Source organism: Pleurodeles waltl, chromosome 2_2 (genome assembly GCF_031143425.1).
Source record: "Pleurodeles waltl isolate 20211129_DDA chromosome 2_2, aPleWal1.hap1.20221129, whole genome shotgun sequence".
Lineage (NCBI taxonomy): Eukaryota > Metazoa > Chordata > Amphibia > Caudata > Salamandridae > Pleurodeles > Pleurodeles waltl.
In genome coordinates this window covers 734,735,642-734,755,084 of record NC_090439.1, presented here as the reverse complement: position 1 = coordinate 734,755,084, position 19,443 = coordinate 734,735,642, and the positions used below count along the sequence as shown (strand labels likewise).

The following is a 19,443-nucleotide window of genomic DNA, read 5'->3' as shown; positions in this document are numbered from 1 at the left end:
AACTCAGATCTTCTGGAACCTTGGATCAAGTTGTGGACACTTCAAGGGCCCAAAAAGGACCTCTGGAATAAAATCCAGAAGTTTGGAGATGTTTGGAGCAACTCCATAAGTTGGGGAGGTGCATTGTGGGAGTGGTTGTCTCAGACCCCAAGAGGCACACCAGAGCCTCTGAACCCTTGGCTGGTGCTGTGGACTACTTTACTGAATCAAGAAACACTTCTGAAAGTAAGTGTGACAGTGTTATCTCATGGGTGGACTGAAGTCTGGACCCTTTGAGCGCTAGTTGCTTCTATGTGCTAGAAAACATTAATTCTTTAAAAATTCATATCTCTGGTTCCCCTTATCCGATTTTAATTGTTTTAATGTCATTTTAAAGATAAAAACATAATCTATTTGTATGAATTGGTGTTGGATTTTTATTGTGTTTAGTGTTTTGCTTATTTACTGTTGTGTGATTCTTAAATGCTTTACACACTTGTCTCATAAGTTAAACCTTGTCGCTCGTTGACAAGCTAATAAGGGTTGAGCTGGGTTTAATTTATTGAGACCTAACTGGACCTAAGATAAGGTTAGTGACCTGTTGCTAAGTGTAGGTACTTACCTGCCCTTACCAATAATCCAGTTTCCAACAGGCGTCTTGGGGAAAAGTAAACCCACCAAGAAAAATACCACGGAGGAGGGTGGGTGGAGCACAACAGCAGCTAAAAGCTGTTACAAATACAGTGAACCTAGGTTCCATAAGGAGAGCCTGGTGCTCATTGTCATGTTCAATAATACATTTTCCTGCAGGGCCCGCAATGTCCGTAGTAAAGCACAGCATCTTGCGTGTCCACTTCTTATGGGCAACATGGGAAAAATGAGGAATGAGAGACACTGTTCACCACTGTGGGCTCCTCGGTATTACAATTTGATATCAGCAGTGTTGGTGGTAAAAAGCGTGCACAGGTATTACAAAAAGTGATACAGCACGCTTGAGCAGATGGACTGCAGATGTGCATTCCTAGAGGCTTCATTTATAAAAATGTTTTTTTTAAAGTACCGTGTGAAGCACGTGGTCAGTGGAAGGACACTGACCAGCAGTCAGTGACCAGAAGGTGTACTTGGTCTAGACTCCGTACAATGGCATGGATGGCAAAGCAGAGCAGAAAGTGAAAGCAGATGATGTGCTGGCCAAATAGAAGCATCTAAATTAAAGTGAAGTTGGAACAAACAAATGGTGAGTTCAGGTAAGTAAGGGATGGGTTTAAACGTCTTTTGAAATACTCTTGAATTTCAAAACACTTCACAAGCACAGCACAAGGGCTGTGCAAGCAAGCACAGCACAAGGGCTGTGCAAGCAAAACCTAAAACCTAAAAATCTACCAGCCATCGATCTGACTTCACCAACTCCATCTCAGATTTCATTCATCGCCACCACTCTCCACCCCCCCACTGCCGAATACTGAACTCCAGCCCCATCCTCCTCTGGGACCTCAACTACCACCTGGAGGACCTCTCTGATCTAAAACACCAACAACCCTCTAGGCGACCTGAAGACACTGTGACTCACCCAACAAGTCAGAGACCCCACCCAAGTTGCCAGGCATCTCCTTTAACCCATTTTTACCAACTTCAACAATATCTTGGTAGACAAGCACCCGTGCCAGGACAAACCTGCCACGCATCAACTTTGATCTGCTCATGTCCCACTGGTGTGGAGCAGCACCTCCTAAAACCACCCAAAGAAGCTGGAACAGTATTCTTAAAGAAATATGCTCCTCAGGGTTTCAAGCCCAACGACCACTACACCATGACAACCTCTTTTGTTTCATCACCAAGTTTAACTGAGTCACCTCCTATGCCAACAACTCAATCCACTCAAACCAACCACTGCCACCATGACCAGGCTGCAAGTGAGCTGGAACATGAATGAAATTCGACTCACCAAAGCCACTACAAACAACTCAAATGCAGATGGTGGCAGGCTCATGATGAAACTAACAAAGCATCTACAAGTCAGCCCTCAGGTTCTACCACCAGAAAGGCAAATTCACCAAAAGGTCAGTTCTGACCAAATGCATCAAAAACAGCACAAACTATGTCAAAGAAGTCTTCATCATTGTAAAGGATTTCACGTCTTCCACCTGATGGCCCGGCTTTCTGACTAGACAAATCCCCCTATACACCATCAAGAGCTACTGACCCATCATCACCACAGCAGAAATAGCAGTGACCATGCAATCATTTCATTCAGGAGCTCCATCGCATCTCTAGCCACATGTCAGCTTCACCAATGGACTGGACCCCATCTACACAGCCTTAAACTGGATGTTTAACAAATCCATCGGCACAGCTACCTTCCTGGATGTTTGAAAACGTGCCACCATACTCCCTCTTCTGTAGAAACTCTCAGCAGACCCTAAGATGCTGGTTAACTACTGACTGATCTCCTTACGGCCCTATGCTACGAAAGTCCTGGGAAAAGCCATCAACAAACTACTTTCCAACCACCTGAACAACAACCACCACCGTGACCCCACTGAAACTGGACTTAGGCCCAAACACCGCCCTAAGGCTGCCCTCATTCCCACCATGGATGACATCCAACTGATTAGAAGAGGAGACACTGCAATTTTCATACTACTTAACCTATTTGCCACCTTCAACCCTGTCTCCCACCCCATCTTCATTCAAGGCCTCCATGCAGTCGGCATGCGAAGCCTCGCTTTCTGTTGGATCAGCTTCTTATTTACTGGATGCACCCAATGAGTGAGCCTGGCATCCACGGAGTACCCCAAGGATCATCTCTCTGTCCCACGCTGTTCAATGCCTACATGGTCCCCCTCACCAACATCATCGATCCCGCAGAATCGACATCATCTCCTATGACAACAACACCCATCTCATACTTTCTCTGTCTGAAAGAACATCCATAACCCAGATTAATTTCACCTTATGCATGTATAAAGTCACCAGCTGGATGAAGACCACCTGTCTGAAAGTCAACACAGACTGTCAAGACCAGTTAGATTTGAAAATCAAAGGTATACCTTTGGGGGCTGACCTGAACTTGTGGAGCCCGAAAGAAGTATGTGATTTCTCACCTGACCACACACTACTTATCGCTTTTGCATCTTTTATTCCCTAAACACCAGTGTTAACCTCTGTAGGTGAAGGGGGTGATTGGATTTGTGGGGAAGTCTTGAACAGCCTTGTAAATGTATATGAGCATATAAACATTCACTTCACAAATTAGCAGGCCGACTTTCTCATACATCTTTCGCTCACAGATTTTTCAGTTTCCTGGGAGTTTTATATTTGTCAAGAGTTGTCTTCACACCATTACATCAAAAGACCCTTTAAAAGATTAGGGACACTTTTTATGTGTTTTAACTAATGTAAGTAACTGAAATTTAAAATGACATCCTTTGCTAGTCTTTATGATCAGAATTATAGTTCTCTGGGCATCATTAAGAAAGATGTAATTTGTTGTAATTACATATATTCTCATCTACAGTCTAGGAAGGTTTTTACTTTGGACACCTCTGTTTGTGTCTCCACTATCCTTGGGTGGTTTTTTTCCAACAATTCTCTGTCTACACACCCCTTACTACTCGTCCCTACTCTTGCTGGCTCTGTCTCACATGGTTTGGTGATGTTTTCCTCTTCTATTAAGACCTGTTGGTCATTTATATACTGTTTTCTTAAGAGTTTTCATTTGTATATATCTTTCTATTTCCAACAAGTCTCTCAAAGAATATTTAAGATATGCTTATTCGCCATTGTCGTGTCTGTTTCCCCTATCACTTTAGATAAGGCTATCTATGTAATTGTTTACTACTTATCGGATGCAGATTATTTTTCACTATATTCGTTCATTATTATTATTTTTACTATTCCCTTTTTACTACTTTTCTATCATTTATGTATTTCATATTTCTTACAGCCTTGAAAAAGTCACTGTGTTGGCTGTACTAGAACACATTTATATCGCTATTACTTGCCGATCCGAATAAATCACTTTATGAACATTGTGAGGATTACTGTACTTGATACCTCATAGCTCTTACATCAGAGTTCTATTTTTGTATTCACAAATGTTTGTGTTATGAGTGCTGTGGTCCTAGCTGAATTTCTTGTGTATTGCATATATATTTTATATGTTTGTCAAATTCTTTGCCTCAAGGTAGTAGGGCATTTGACCATTGAGCACCATTTTGAGCTGTCTACTTGATATGACTTACTTGTGGACATTACATAGGAGGTGCATTTTATCTGACCATTACTACCTCTCTCAAATTGTATACAAGTTTGGCAAATTAAGTGGCACAGTTTCATGATGCAAGGGACACATGATGCAAGGGATTCATGATGCAAGGGACACAATCATGACACAGATAAAAGGAAGTGGTATACTTACCTATTGAGCTCTACCTTGTTCCCAGCAGATCTCAAACCAACACCCTGCCTGGTCAATCAAGCAAGAACCTGGACACAGTGATGAACAACCAAATCTTTAATGACTCACTAGGTGAACATGGTTATTTATTTAATCCTGTTTCTACCCCCTAACGATTCCCTGAAAAATCTTCAAATGACATCCTTTCAACACATGCAGAACCTTCACCAAGGCCCTTATCACCAGCTATCTTGACATAGCCATTGCACTGTATGTCTCCATCACTGCCTACTGCTCAGAAGCTCTCAGGTCACACAAAATGCAGTGGCTGGACTCACACTCAGGCTCCCACCCAACACACATCACCTCACACATCAAAGAGCTCCACTGGCTCTCTATCCTAAAAAAAAACTTAGGCTTTAAGATGTGGACTACAGCCGCCAAGATTCCAAGATCCAGAACTGGGCCTTAGACCTTCAAGTAATTTTGTTAATTTAAATTTCTGTGCTCATACATGCATAGAGTGGCAAAATTATTTTTAACAGATGTGTTTCACAAACTGCAGTATAGGCAAATGTTTACTTGCAGGTCTCAGATGTCGAAGGTACATGTTCCTTGACAGTCTGGTCAATAAAACACTAAAGCAGTGTCTTATCCCTTTGACTTCTGTGGACCCCCCACTTAATCATTACAGGAATCTGGGGACCTTCGCTGGGTCATTACTGGAAGCCGAGGACTCTGGCCTGAGCAATTTCGATAGTTTGAATCGCAATTCCCAAACATACAGAAATAAGCACTTGTGAAACAAAAACTCAAATTATGAAATGTGACATTTAATTCATAAACAAATATATTAAAAAATAAAAATATATTTGTATTGATTCACATACACTTAATTAATATGTTAATATTATTTAATTTTCTAAGCAGTCGCACCCTGTATCACAGACCCCCAGTGGTCCCAGGAGGACATGTTAAAAATCACTGCACTAAAGGCAAAGATTAAGAATGCTTACGTCACACTTGTAGAGCACTTGAATTGTTGAACCACTGCTAATACACCAGCTGTGTGATATTTTAAATATCTTTTACACACAGAAAACGTGCTCCCAATTGAATCGGCATTAGGGCGAATTACTTACAAAGAAAACGTAGCAACATATGTGTTTAGAAGCGTGAACAATATTTTGCAAATATGTGTCACGTTCACTCATACTAAGAGTCACAAATTTCCCTCCAAAAGGACTGGCTGTCACCCTGCTAGTGCTGAATGTTGTTGCCCAGTCTTCTCCTCCACGAATATTTAATACATGGGACCGGATTGCATAAAGTAGGCGGGTGTTTAGTGGGGCAAAGGCTGGTTTTCTCCTTTCGTGAATGGGAATGTAGAAAGCAGGAGCTGTTATATTGCATGTTACATAAAGATTTTGCATCTGTCTAAAAAACAATTAGTAAACTAAATTTGCACGATGTTTGCAATGCCTAAATAATAAACATTGGAATATCTGTGTCTTTGATTGTAAAAGGGAAAGAAAAAAAAGTTGTTTCTTTTTAAAGGTGTGATTAACAGTGGTAAATGTTATCCTTGCAGTGAATGGACATGATACAAATGAATAAGTATCCATGCATTGTGTGATCAATGCATGTGATCTGTCTCCAGTCCCGAAGCTCCACTCTTCATTTATTTTCAAGGCAGCTCGCTAAGGAGGGGGCCAAGGCCGTGACTGTCCCGGCTCCACCCCTGGCAGCCTTTGCCCTCATACAAATCCATGCAGACGTGCAGGCGGAGAGTGAATGCACAGCCAGTGTCCCCGTGGGTGCCGGGGTGTCCGCACTTCCTGCTTTGAAGCCCTCTCTGGCTGAGAAGAACCAGCCGAACTAGGGGACGTGGTGTGGGGGTGGGGAGTGGGGTGTAAATGAACAGACGACTGCCGGGGGTATCGTGTGCCACCGCTCCCCAGAATGAAGCTCTGTCTTCTGATGCGGGGCATGCCTTGCACAGACCATGGTCCATGACGTAAGAACCACTCTTGAGGAGAGGATGACAGACGCCTCTGCGCAGAATAAGATAGCTAACAGCCTTTTTGTTCAATATTTACAGATCTGGGATTACACTTACCCGACTGTCAGCATCAGCCGTGACGTAACACTGACGTAGTTATAATCAGTGTCCTACGGCCAGGCCTGCCGGGTTGGGATTGGGGAACCAGGTTCGAGTCCGGAGTCAGATCAGGAATGTGCGATTCTGAGCAAGTCATTTAATGTCCCTGTGCCTACAAAAAAAATAGTTTGACCTTCTGTAACGTAATCTGGTGCTCATGTAATGCGCTGTGATGTCCTTGAGCAAAGTCCTCACTATATAAAACTGTAAACTAGACAATGTGTAACGGGCTGTACTTACAGGGGTACTATTTAGTAATAAAATGACCATTATCTGTTGCAGCACATTCCCGTATAAGCATCAGTTGAATTTGTATACAAAGTATAGTGTCTTCCCTGAAGCGTGTCCTATAGTTGCTGTTGGCCTCTGTGGTGCTTTAGTGAAAGACTTGAGCGAGTTGTTTTGTTGTTGAGTTTGCACACCTTCCTTTCCCAGATAAAACGGTGCCTCTGCAGCTTGGAGTGGTGACATTTCCTTCTGTTTGTAATTACTGCAGCTTGTGTCTTCTCTTGTAAGGCAGCAGTGGCATTGGGACGCAGTTCGTTCAACGCCCTCCTCGGTGGCTGGGATCTGTTGCTAGGCAACCCTTGTCGGTGTAAGATAAAACCTGCTCGGTGGCCCAGGAAGATGCTATCTGCACCAGAGGATCCCACGCGGATCTAGCAGCAGCTACTGGAGATCCGACAGCGATGTTACATACTTCACTTCAGCTCTTCAGATATGAGAACGTGCTGAACACCGGGATCCTGTTTTTTTTTTATATTGCCTGATCACGAAAATGAAATAATTACAGTATTTTCGATCTGGTTTTATGTTATCATAGTGTTCTGCCAGTTTTCTTTGTTGGCCGTGAGTTGTTTGCTTTTGATTAACTTTTCACATTTCGGTGCGATTGAAAATCTCAAACTGCTCGCTAGTTTCAAGCACAGTGGGGACTGTTGCTTAGAAAAATGTTCTTCTGAGCTGTTTACCCACGTAAAAGAAAACAAACAAATGCACGGCAGAGCGAGATACGTGAATGTTCAGGATATGTGCGCGCAGAGTCAGCAAACATGTTCTCCCTGCCGCCTCCAACTTTTTTTTCTCTGAGTCCCCAGTGGAGGATGGATTGCATGAACGGTCTGTTCGTGGTGCCACGGTGTGCGCCTACTAAAATACCTGATTATTTTTAGAGGCGTGTTGGGGAGTAACTGCTCAAATTTAATGTGAACTGTCTCTAAAAATAACCAGGATACCGTTTGAAACGAGGGATGCGCAATCCATTTGGTTGATAGTGTTAAAAATAATGCTAAGTTGGAAGCAAGGCCACCTCGTGGGGCATGAAAACATTTGTGTGAGCCTTTTGGAAACATGGTTGATGGACAGCACGTTAACATTTAAATGTGTCGTGTAAATAAATAGACTTTCACCAACAAAAGCTGTTAAATGGGCTGAAAAGTTCGCCAAATCAGTATGGTGCTTGAGTTTGGTGTGGGGTGGCATTCCAGGCCTTTCAGTAGCACGCTATGCAAACTATATTTCAAGTGACGTCGATGGTTTCTCTACATTCCCTGGATGTGTTTATTGTTTTGGGAAACAGGTTTTGCGGGATAACATAGATGAACGTGTGTCTTTAAGTGTTTACCGTGTGTTGCAATCCCCGATTCTGTAAGATTACGGGTTTCCGTTTAATAAAAACATTTGACCTCAAAGGAGTTGTGAAAAACGACACTGAAACTGTCAAATGTGCGCAGGAGACTGCGCCTTTTTTAGGTCTGGCGGTAGTCACCACCTCTCGATTTAACTAAAAGTATGCATATAATATGTACTAATTGAAGCTTTCAGCCAGCCCTCTTCATTCATTGGCCTGCTGTTGTAGATTCACATTTGCTTTCCTCCTGCTACAGCACGGTTCAAAGGGTCACCCCACATTTGGCATTCGCTAACCACCGTAGGAGACTGCATAAATGTCAGACTGTCTGTATGTGCCATTGCTTGTGTTTCTGCCCACAAACATATAGACATGTTGTTGTTTGCTGTTGGTTGCTTGTGTCTGGTGTTTAATTCATCTTCCCTTATGCTGCAACCAGAAAACGGGCAGTACCCATCCAGCTGCTCGGTCTTTTACAACATTGATAGCAGTTTAAGGCCCACTTGCCCCTCCCTACCCTTTGCAGTACGAAGTAAACACTTCATAGCATGCTCCATATGTGAGCGACAGTATTTCTTCTCTTTCTTTCCTCTTCAGTGATTTGTCATTTGGTGACCTAAAACATCATTCTGTGCCGAAGTCACCTACACTATAATAACGCGTTTTCGATTGCTATTAGTGAATACAATAATAGCATTAGTTATTAAATTTAAAGAACATATTCTTCAAGTCGAAGCCTACACAAGGCGTCAAGATCAAGCAAGTTCCGAACACTCGATGTACAAATATCACGAAAAGTAATACAAGGTTGCATTATATTATCAAATACACCAATGCGGGTATACAAAATGGTGAAAACTAAACCAAAATTATGTGATTCAATTTACTACATGCACGCCACCCACGAGAGCTAGTTTATATTTTATGTAAACAATTTCGTTAAGATGTGAAAGCAGCGGCCCGAATGAAACCGGAATTTTCAGATTTTAAACTGGACATTGTGCTGAAGCAAAAATAACGTTTTTCTATATGCTTCAGTTTTTCAAAACACTGTTTTGTTATTATTTATATGCATTCAGTTTGAACACACATAAAGACAAAACAAAATCCCCCAACTGGTGAATAAATAATTAGTGTGTGCCAACACGACAAGCAGTAACAAATATGATATGTGATTGTGTTATTCGGCATTGCTTTAGTGTTAGCACCCGACACAAGCCTGTTGTTTTTTTCCAGCGGTAAAGGATTAAGCCCGTATTTATACTTTTTTTAGCGCCGCATTTGCGCCGCTTTTTGACGCAAAACGGCGCAAACGTACAAAATACAATGGCATTTTGCAAGTTTGCGCCGTTTTTGCGTCAAAAAACGACGCAAATGCGGCGCAAAAAAAGTATAAATACGGGCCTAAGTTCGAATGTGGGTGAATTGGTGCAAGGTCTTCCGCCCTCTGGAGGCTTCTTTAACAAGCAGATAGATATGTTGCTTCTTATTGAAGGACGCACTCCCAAACAGCAATTTCATTTTTGAATATCTAACCACCTGTAATGGCGGAAGTTCCATTCACATCCGGCTTTGGGTAAATGGTGTGTAATGAAGCCGGCTCTGTGTACGTCTAGGGTTACCAGAAGACTCTATGTATTGGATCCGCAACACTTGGCTTCCAGTCCTTAGTTTTTATTTATCAAATCAGTGCATTCTGGGAATTGAAGTCTTTGATCAGTTAATTTCAATCAATCGAACTGATACATCTGGAATCAATGAATTGTCAAATAAAATACCAGGATTGGCAGAATTGTATCCCAGGGAGGGGCCCGAGTCAGCAGGGACCCATTTCAAGAGCGACTGATACTTAAGAAGAATTGTCCGTATTTTTCCTCTTTACTTATATAGTCTGATGCCAAAATTCCCATATGCCACAACTTGTAAATGTCCAACTGTAAATTTCCAACTGGTTTGGTTTAAGAATCTTACAATCTGCAAGTCTTCAAACCTCAAAAAGTATACAGGCCCAACGAGTCACAGTTCATATAGCCCTGCTCCTTCTGGAGGGCAATTTTTAAAGAGCGGGTGCGTATAGCTTTGTACTTATATCTTGATTAAAAAAAAAAAAATTCAGTCGCAGACTTCGCCTATTCCAAGGCTAATATCATTTGCTTCCATGCATATTTCGGCTGTTCCAAGGCTAATTTCATTTGCCTCCACGACTGCAATGGTAGTTTCGAAAGGTGGTGCCTCTAAAATGCAGCTAGTTTGCGCATGCGCAATGTTAAGCCCCCTGAACGATGGAGTTCAATTCGTCGGGTGCTAAAACCAGTTTAATGAATTGATTTGTAGCTTCTCTGCGTGTGTGCTCCTTATAGAATACATATTGAATAAAATACTTATTAATAGCTATTTTGGTGTCGACTGACAGCATGCTGACAGAATGCACAGCGGATGATATCTAGGGCACAGGGGCAGATTTGAAGTTGACTGCTGACAGGGTGCTTATGGCACACAGGAACCTCGGGCCTCACAGGGTGGTGGCGCTGACAGGGCACTGGTGCTGAGGCTGTGGTTTGGGGCTGGCGTGTGGGTCCGGTAAATAGATGTTTGGGAATGACAAGATTATTTTTTTTCACTTAATGTACACCGGATGTTGGGGATGACGGGGTACACTCGCTTGCCTAATAAGGTACTTAAAGGTTGACATAAACCTTACAAATGGACAGTGTGTGTGGTGACTCAGTGTGTTGGTCCCAGCAGGGTCCCTACACTGACAATGGTGTTTTGCCTAACAAGAGAACTGAGGATTGGCATGACCCTTGGAACATGCGGGGTTGTGAGACTGACAGAGTAGTTCTGCTGACAGGAAGCGGGGGCCGTTTGGTGCCTGGATTGTCAGGGTGTGTTGACGGACTAGTACTCATCTAACAGGTTTTTTTTTGGCCCGACAGAATGTTTGGTGTTGACAAGGTGCTGTGGCTGATAAGGTGCCTGGGACTATGAGGGTAAGGCTGTTCACGTGTTCCTGAAGCCGACAGACCTGACACAAGCAGTGCAAACATGGTGCTTGAGCCTGATAGGATCCTTGGAGGCCCAGAGAGCACTGTGACTAACAGGGTGCTTGGAAGATGAAAAGGTGCTGTGGCTGCCAGGGTAAATGGGTGAAGGTGCTCACGTAATTATGCGGTAAATAGAGTTTCATTGAGTGCAGGAACTGACAGGTTCGGTGCTGCAAGGGTGCTTTAGCTGGCATAGTGCACCGAAGCTGGCGTGGTGCCTGGGGCTTGCAGGGCTGACAATAACTGCTACTTACGTGACAATAGGATGACAGGGTGTGGGAACTGGCAGGTACGGGGATAACAGGGTGCTGTGGTTGGAAGGGTCCCCTGGGCATGGCAGTCTGTCCGAGGCTGGGGCTCACCGAGTTCTGGTGCTCCCCTGCTGATGAGACTGGTAAGTAGGGGACTGAGGTGTGGGTAGCTGAAAGCCGGCTTAGAGGATGACAATGGTGCTGTGGCCACACTATACTTGGACACTGACATGATTGCAGACTGGCGTGGTGCTGTGGTTAAAATGGTGCTTGGGGCGATGGCAGGGTGTGGTATTGAAAGGTGCAGGGTTGACAGTGCTTGGAGGCTGTCAGGCTGACAAAATGATTGGAAGCTGACAGGGAACTGTTACTGACAGGTGCTGTGACTCGCAGTGTGTTGTGTTTACAGGTGGTGGGCAACCAGGGTATTGTGCTGACAGGGTGTTGTTGGTGACTGGGTGCGGAACAGTCGAGGTGTTCCGCTGACAGGTACTGTGGCTGACAGGGTGTGGTGTGTACAGGTTTCGGGAATCCAGGGTGCTGCTAACAGGGTGCTGTCGGTGACTGGATGCGCTGCAGTCAAAGTGCTATGCCGACAGGATGTTGTTACTGAGAGATGCTGTGGCTAGCAGGATGTTGTGAGGGCAGGTGTGTGCCAACCATGGTGCTGTGGGTGACTGGGTGAGGGCAGCCAAGATGCTATTCTGACAAGTCCTGGGGATGACAGTGCGCTAAGACTGACACCTTGCTTGGAGACTGACAAATGCTGCACTGAGAAGGTGCTGTGTGGCTGACGAAGTGTTGGAGGCGTAGGTGCGGGGCAGGTATTGTGCTATGCTGACTAGGTCCTGTAGGTAGCAGGTACGGGGCAGCCAGGGTGCTACGCTGACAGGGTGCCATGCGTACAGGTGCCGTGGCTCACGCGGCGCTTGGCTGCATGTGCTCGAGTTCAGCTCCTGCCCTGCTCATCTGCATAAAACCTCACTCTGCATCCTCGAGGCGGACGGACTGCAGTGCTCTGGCGCGTGACTGTTAAACCAATAAGGTAAAGAGCACAGCGAGGCTGTGGTTTGCAGCGACAACACCGCGAGAAAGCCTTGGGCTGCGGGGCAGATTTGCTGCGAGAATCCGCAAACATCTCGGCGTGCAGGAGCTTCTTCCCCTCTGTTGTCTCCCGGTGGTAGATGCTTATCTGGCCTGCTGGAGCTGCCAAGGGCTGGCGAACGCCGAGCTGTGAGCAGAGCGCTGTACTGCGTGGCTGGCGCGAGCCGAGGCAGCCCGAGCTCTCTTCAGAGTGCAGCACGAGCCGCGGCGAGCTCCCACCGGTGGAAGCAGCCCGAGCCTCACGCGCAGGCTGGAAGCTGACCAGGCCGGACAGGAGCCCCTGGGCTGCGGAGGATCCTCGGTCTGTCACAGCGCGGAGCACTCCTGCTCTTCCTCTGGAGGCGGACCCTGTCACTTCCCCGGCGCTCGGGAGCGCACTTTATCTGGGAATAAAACAATGAGAAGAATGAGGCGCCGCTGAAGCCGAACCTGAGAGGGAAACCCATTCCGGTCGATTCGGCTGGGCAGCAACCCGATCACTGTGAGTACCCGCCTGGCTGCAGCGCAGAGAGGGCTTACAACAGGGCTGACAGCAGGGCCGCGGGGTTCGCAGCTGCCAGGGGGGCCCTCGCCCCCTTTCAAGATGTTTACAGCTTTTAAGAGGCTCACTTTGCGTTCACTTGGAGACTTACTGATGCTGGCCCTAACACGGCTGCTGCTGCAGGACACACCACATGGTGCATGCGTGCGGTGCTGCAGGCTAGATTGCATATGTATTGTGTTGAAGGTCACTCCACGTGTAACATGCATACTGTGCTGCCGGACAGATCGCACGTGCACTGCTGCATGTATAGTGTGCTCCATTTTTATATCCAGAGCGCGTGCTGTGCTTTCTAGATAGAAGTGATTTTATCTGGTTGACACTGACAGGATACGCGCAGAGCTGGGATAGGATAGCATGTTAACTTCTGACTTCACGCATGGCCCTTCTGTTGACACACATAGTGAGTGTATGGTCTTCAAACAGCCTTATTATCGATAACTGAACAATATTTAGATTTATCAGACCAGCGCCTAGAGGTTTATTAATGGAGAGAGCGCTGTGCATTCGTTCTTTTGGTTCAATGAAAGGTATTACAGACCACCTCATAGACAGTGCATAGATCTGAGACTAAAACCCCTGCTTTCACACAAAGATGGTACAAATGCAAACCCGGGCACCTTATCCCTTTCCTGCCCCACCATGTGGCAACACAAAGAGGCCTTCTGTGGCCCTTTTGGGGAAGATTTCTCCACCTCACACTGATGTTTCTAAAGGGGTCTAAAGCAATGGATGAGATTAATGTACTTCTCCACAAAACCCATAAATGCCCCTACAATTATTTCTCAGAGGTGCGCCCCTCAGCAAGTACAACATAAAAGCTGACACTAGAATTTCCTACTCTCTGCTAGAATATGCTACTCAGATGTAGTTTGCAAGGCTACACAAGATTGCTGCTGAAGGTGCTGTAGCTGGCCTATTTCAGCACTTTGAAGTAGTTAGGTCTGTGACACAGCGCTGTTAAACTTATCGCTCGCCCCTCCTCCCGAACTCACTCACTGAGCTTTGTATTTTGACAGTTCTTTAGCCCTTTACCTGGTGTGTGGCAGGAAGAGTGAGTGTGCAACAGGCCTCAGAGAAGAAGACGATTAGGCGGCAATTGGTGAATATTTTTTAGGGACTCGGGGAAAGAGGAAATCCTTTTGCTGCAGATATCTGATTTTTTGAAACGCGAAAAGCCCCATCAGGAGTGCTCAAACGTGTACAGAATAAACGCGCACAGTTGCACTACGTGACAGCGGGGCCCACTCTGTCACACTAGAAAATAATAAACGGAAAATATAATGCGAATTAGTATGAATCAATATCGCATGAGGTATTTTAAATCATGATTGGGGTATCATTATAAACACGTAATTTGTACATTTCCCCTAGTTTTTATTAACTCATCAAATTAATGGTGGTCTCTTTTGCCTTTCAGAAAAGTACCTAGTGAAAATGACACTTACCCAGTTGCACACTGGTTTGATTAAATCCAGATGTAGTATATTGTTTTTGGACACTGGTATAAACATATACAGTTAATTTAAGCAAGGAGGACTCTCCCAAGTAAAAATATATAGATGGACTCGGGTGAGGCAATTCGATACCAATCACCGCGCGAGTTCCCAGATAGACTTCCACACCTCCCCTGGTGCATGTGACCTCCACACCTCTCCTGGTGTATGTGGCCTCCACACCTCTCCTCCTCTCCTGGTGCATCTGGCCCCACACATGGGGCATGTGGCCTCCACACCTCTTTTGGTGCATGTGGCCTGCACACCCCTCCTGGTGCACATGGCCGTCACAGCTCTCCTGGTGCATGTGGCCTCCACAGTTTACCTGGTTCACTTGGCCTCCTGGTGTATGTGGCCTCTACACCTCTCCTGGTGAATGTGAACTCCACACTTTTCCTGGTGCATGTGGCCTCCACACCTCTCCTGGTGCATGTGGCCTCCACCACTCACGTGGATTGCACCCATCTCGAGTGGCATTCAGCTTGGACCTCTCTACTGAATAATGTCACCGGCACCCCTTCTTTGGTGCACGTGGTTCTCACCCCTCTCGGGTGTATGTGGCCTGCTCACATGTTTTGGTTTATGTCGTCTGCCGCCTTGTCCCGTTCCTGTGGACTTCACTAATATGGTGTGGCGTGCACCTCTTTACTGAAGAATGTGTCCTGCGCCTTCGCTTGCAGCCTGTGGTTTGCACCCTACTCATCTTTAATGTGGTCTCCCCCGTTCTCTCTTGCATGTGTCCTAGCCCACTCTCCTGGTGTATGTGTCCTGCCCCTTATCCTGGAGCAATGGAGCTGCCCCCTCTCCCGAAGTACGCGGTTGGCACACTTCTCTTGCATGTGGCCTGCACCCCTCTTCTCGTACATGTGGACTGCTGCGGTCTGGGGGTGGGAGAGAGAGGGGGTGGGGAGACGAGCAGCGCTGACAGGCCGCAGCCTTCTCCCTCTCTTGAAGTGCCGCAGAACCGGTTTCTAAACCCAAACAATCCTTGACAACAACTGACTGAGCAACCGGCAGCTCTGTTGTGTAAACACAACAATTGTTGCGTGAAGGGGCCAGTCCCCCCTAAATACCTGGGCACCAAAGTCCGGTAGCACTTTCTGCAGCACTGTGCACTTGGCTAAAATGCATTTCGTTGTAGATGAGGCATCATGTGAGCTTTTTGTCTCGCGAGCCCATCCTACTTTTCATCTACATGTCACTCGGTGATTGGAAAGGCGTGTTTTTTTATGTAACTAAAGTGTTTAACTTAGAAATATAGCCATTTAAATTCTTCATCCCATCAGTTTTAACAGATATACAATTCGGATTTAACAGTTTTTATTATTCTGCGCATTTTATTTTTATGAGCGAGAATCTACAACGAAAAAAGCAGTGCGCAGGTTTGACCGCGGTTTAATTCTATATGTGGAGACTAATTAGAACACCGTGCGTAATCTTGCAGCGGATCGACCCTGGTGTTTGTTGGAGAGTCTGGTTGGGTTGACTATTTTAAGTATTTTGATGAGAGTTTTTTTCGGATGTAATTTAAACATTTTCTGTGATGAATTTAAAACAGACAAACACATTAATACACAAATATCTTTCCAATCGAAAAAAAGGTATTTTCACCCAGATCGTTGAAAATGTAGTTTTAAGCATCGCAAACCTGGCTTAAAGAAACATTCTTGATTATTTGACCGCGAGTGCAACTTTCGCTTTACAAAAGGTCGTTTCGCCTGAAGGCACGTGTATAAAATTATAGTCATGTAATTAAAAAAGTGGCCGGCGAGGCAAAAAACATATATTTCGAAATCCAGAATTTAGACAAGCACCTCGATTTTATTTGTTCCCCGCGCCGAGTGAAAGTGCTTCTCGCATTTGCAGTTTACTTTTCGCAAAACAATATTAACTTTCTGGCTCGGCGCGCGACGTCTTCTCAGATGTTTCTGATTAGTAATAAACGGTACCGAAGCGGCGGGGTTTGGGTCGCAGCGCGAGCTCTGCGGCGGCAGAGGGTGATAAAGCGTCTTCCCGGAGCCCCGTGTGAGGCTCTCAGAGCCGGCCGCCCTTCTGGAAGTCATTGGCGGGCAAGAGCGCCCTGGTCACAGATTTAACCTGGCCCTTCTCGGCCCCTGTCAGCTGCAGGCCAACGAGAGGGAGACAAATTGTACCTCACCGGCCCCATCTGCGAGGAATTAGACTTTTAATTAGAGAAAGGCCAGTTTAAAGACCTCATTAACTAATTATACATTGTTCTTACTGCTTTTTGGGTTTAGGTAAAGACTGCCTGAGGCCTTTCTTCACTTTACTGCGGCCCCGGTGTGTGCTCTTAATACGGTTTAACGTTCTGTGAACAACGTGAATTATTTGACAAAACACAAACTTTGGTTATTGCTGCCACGAAACCGCACTGGCTGCTGCAAAAATGAATGGAGAAAAATGAAAACGGCCATATAATGCTGTAAAATGGCACTGAATAATAGTTTGATGCAAATTAGCATCACCCTTAAAGGTTATACCTTCCGCCAATGCACAATTTTAGAAGAAATAACAAAGAAAGGGAACAAAAACAGCGCCCGTGTAGTATTGTCCAAAGTAGCACTTTGGTGCAAATTAGTGCCACTCACACATTTTAAATACCACTCCTCCAACACATAATTGCTGAAACAGCACATTACTATTGGACAAAATGGCACGTATGTAATAAATTGGTAAGTAAACAGCACCTCGGTGCAGTTTAGCAGAATTTGTAACTATCAAAATTAATCTAAGTTGCAACAACAAGCGTAAAATAGAGCAAAATGGCAGATCTTAAACGTGTAATTCAGTGTTCTTGTGCATGTAACCAACACCTGGGCAGTTTATGTGCCCCCCACCTCCACAAAAAGGTTCAAGGTGCGCTGGAATGAAAGCACGAAAGGTAGTGGCACTTTGTGAAAGTGACAGATGCCAGAGAGAGGGCTGGGTGTACTGAACGTGCCGTTTGAAGTATATGCCATGTGGCGGCCCTGCAATGCCGTAAATCACAGCAGCGTTTCTTGGAGCTGGAAATCTGGGCGCACATGTGCTGTACTGCGAGGGCACTGTTGTGTCGTCAGGTGACTTGACACCTATCTTATTAAGGTTGTAGGGCACTGGTGGACTCCCATCATGAAGCAGGGGCACCTGAGGGGAGCCCTGAGCAGAGGTGCGCTTTTCGAGAGACTCCCACCCGTTTGTTTTTCTACGCTAGTGTCATTTTCGACCACAGTCCCATAAAAAACCGAAAGCACGTGAAGTGTAGCATTTTGTACACTGTGACTAATTTCACCCACATCTGTCTCTAATTGTTGTCTGCTTTCGCATTCTTGAGCGCGGATTTATTTTTCTTGCGCCACTTTGTGGATTCAGCTGACCAGCCTAAGTGAGGATTAGTTGTTTTAGAGTTATTTTGATTAAAACGTCGTCTTTTTAATTAGGCAAACTCGGAACACATGTTTGCGTGATCCACCGGACACAGAGGAAACGCGTGCAGGACACCCAATGAAAATAAGGGTGACATAGCAAGCACATGGTAGCTATGCACAAACCATACCCTCGAGCACGCATTTATAATTCAGCATATGAATTCATTATTGGCTGCTTGTATTGCATACATACGTATGAATTCATGACAAATGTAAATGTGACTGAAACGCCCGTGAGGATGTATGTGTCTGAAAGAATTTTAACAAAATATAGCGAAATGACGTAGGGGCCGAATGAGAGTGAAATAACAAGAATGACAGCATTAGATAACTAAGATAACATGATGACATGTAGGTTTGTGTGAGTATTTCAGCAGATGCCACGAGGTGCTGTATACGGCAAAATAAACCAAAATACTTCACATATATGCATGTGTTTGCGCATGAATATACCTATGTATCTGAATGTGTACATGCATAGGCGTATGCAGAGGAGCATCGATGTAGCTACTATACTTGAATGCATGCTTGGCTACCAGCACACACACACACACACACACCACCACCTCCACCCTACCTACCTATCTACCGACAAAAACGTACATACACGGAGGTACACGCACATTCGTAGACACTAGCACCCATGAAGAGACAGACAGACACACACATACGGTCTGTATACTTGCACATATATGAATGTGTTTGCGTATGAATATGCCTATGTATCTGAATGCGTACATGCATAGGCATATGCAGAGGCGCATCAATGTAGCTACCATTTTTGAATGCATGCTTGGCTACCAACACACAGTGCACACACACACACACACACACCAACCTACCTACAGGAAAAAACGTACGTACACGGAGGTACACACATGTTCGTAGACACAAGCACCCATAAAGAGACAGACAGGCTCACACACATACAGACCAAGAATGCATCCACACACGCAAACACTCACTGAAATGCATCTTGACATAAGTCATCTGCTACAAGTGAATGACGGTGAACCCTGCCTTGTGAAGTTCAGGGACGGACTTGAAGCTGTATCATAATTTCTATGTACTGTCTCAGTCATTTAGCTGTTATTCACTTGTCAGACTTGAGTCTGTTTTTCTCCAATTTTCTGGTTGTTTCAACTCGTTTTGACCCACTTCAGTATGTGTTTTCATAGGGTTGTGGATTCTAATAGAGTTACGTGAGAATTAATTGAAGAGCTTGTATATGGATGGAAGCCAAAAAAGGTCTCTGGGAGGATGTTTGCCCTCCACTGATGAGTGAGGGCGTGGTTTCAAACTGATTGGCTGTACATGGTTGCCCATCAACTACATCCATTCACTTATTGCACTAATATATCTATACACGTAACTGAATGTCATGGGACCAAGACCCGGCTGGGCTGAAAC

At 45.1% G+C, this 19,443-nt stretch overlaps 1 protein-coding gene across 14 annotated transcripts in view; it reads left to right on the top strand.

Moving 5' to 3' along the window:
* The first annotated feature begins 12,483 nt into the window (after positions 1–12,483).
* Positions 12,484–19,443, top strand: part of EYA1 (EYA transcriptional coactivator and phosphatase 1) — a 218,611-nt gene continuing 211,651 nt past the window's right edge. For all 14 annotated transcript variants that reach the window (XM_069220343.1, XM_069220342.1, XM_069220330.1 and 11 more), the window contains exon 1: positions 12,484–13,049. The gene's annotated coding sequence lies outside the window, so the exon portion shown is untranslated. The remainder of the gene's footprint in view (positions 13,050–19,443) is intronic.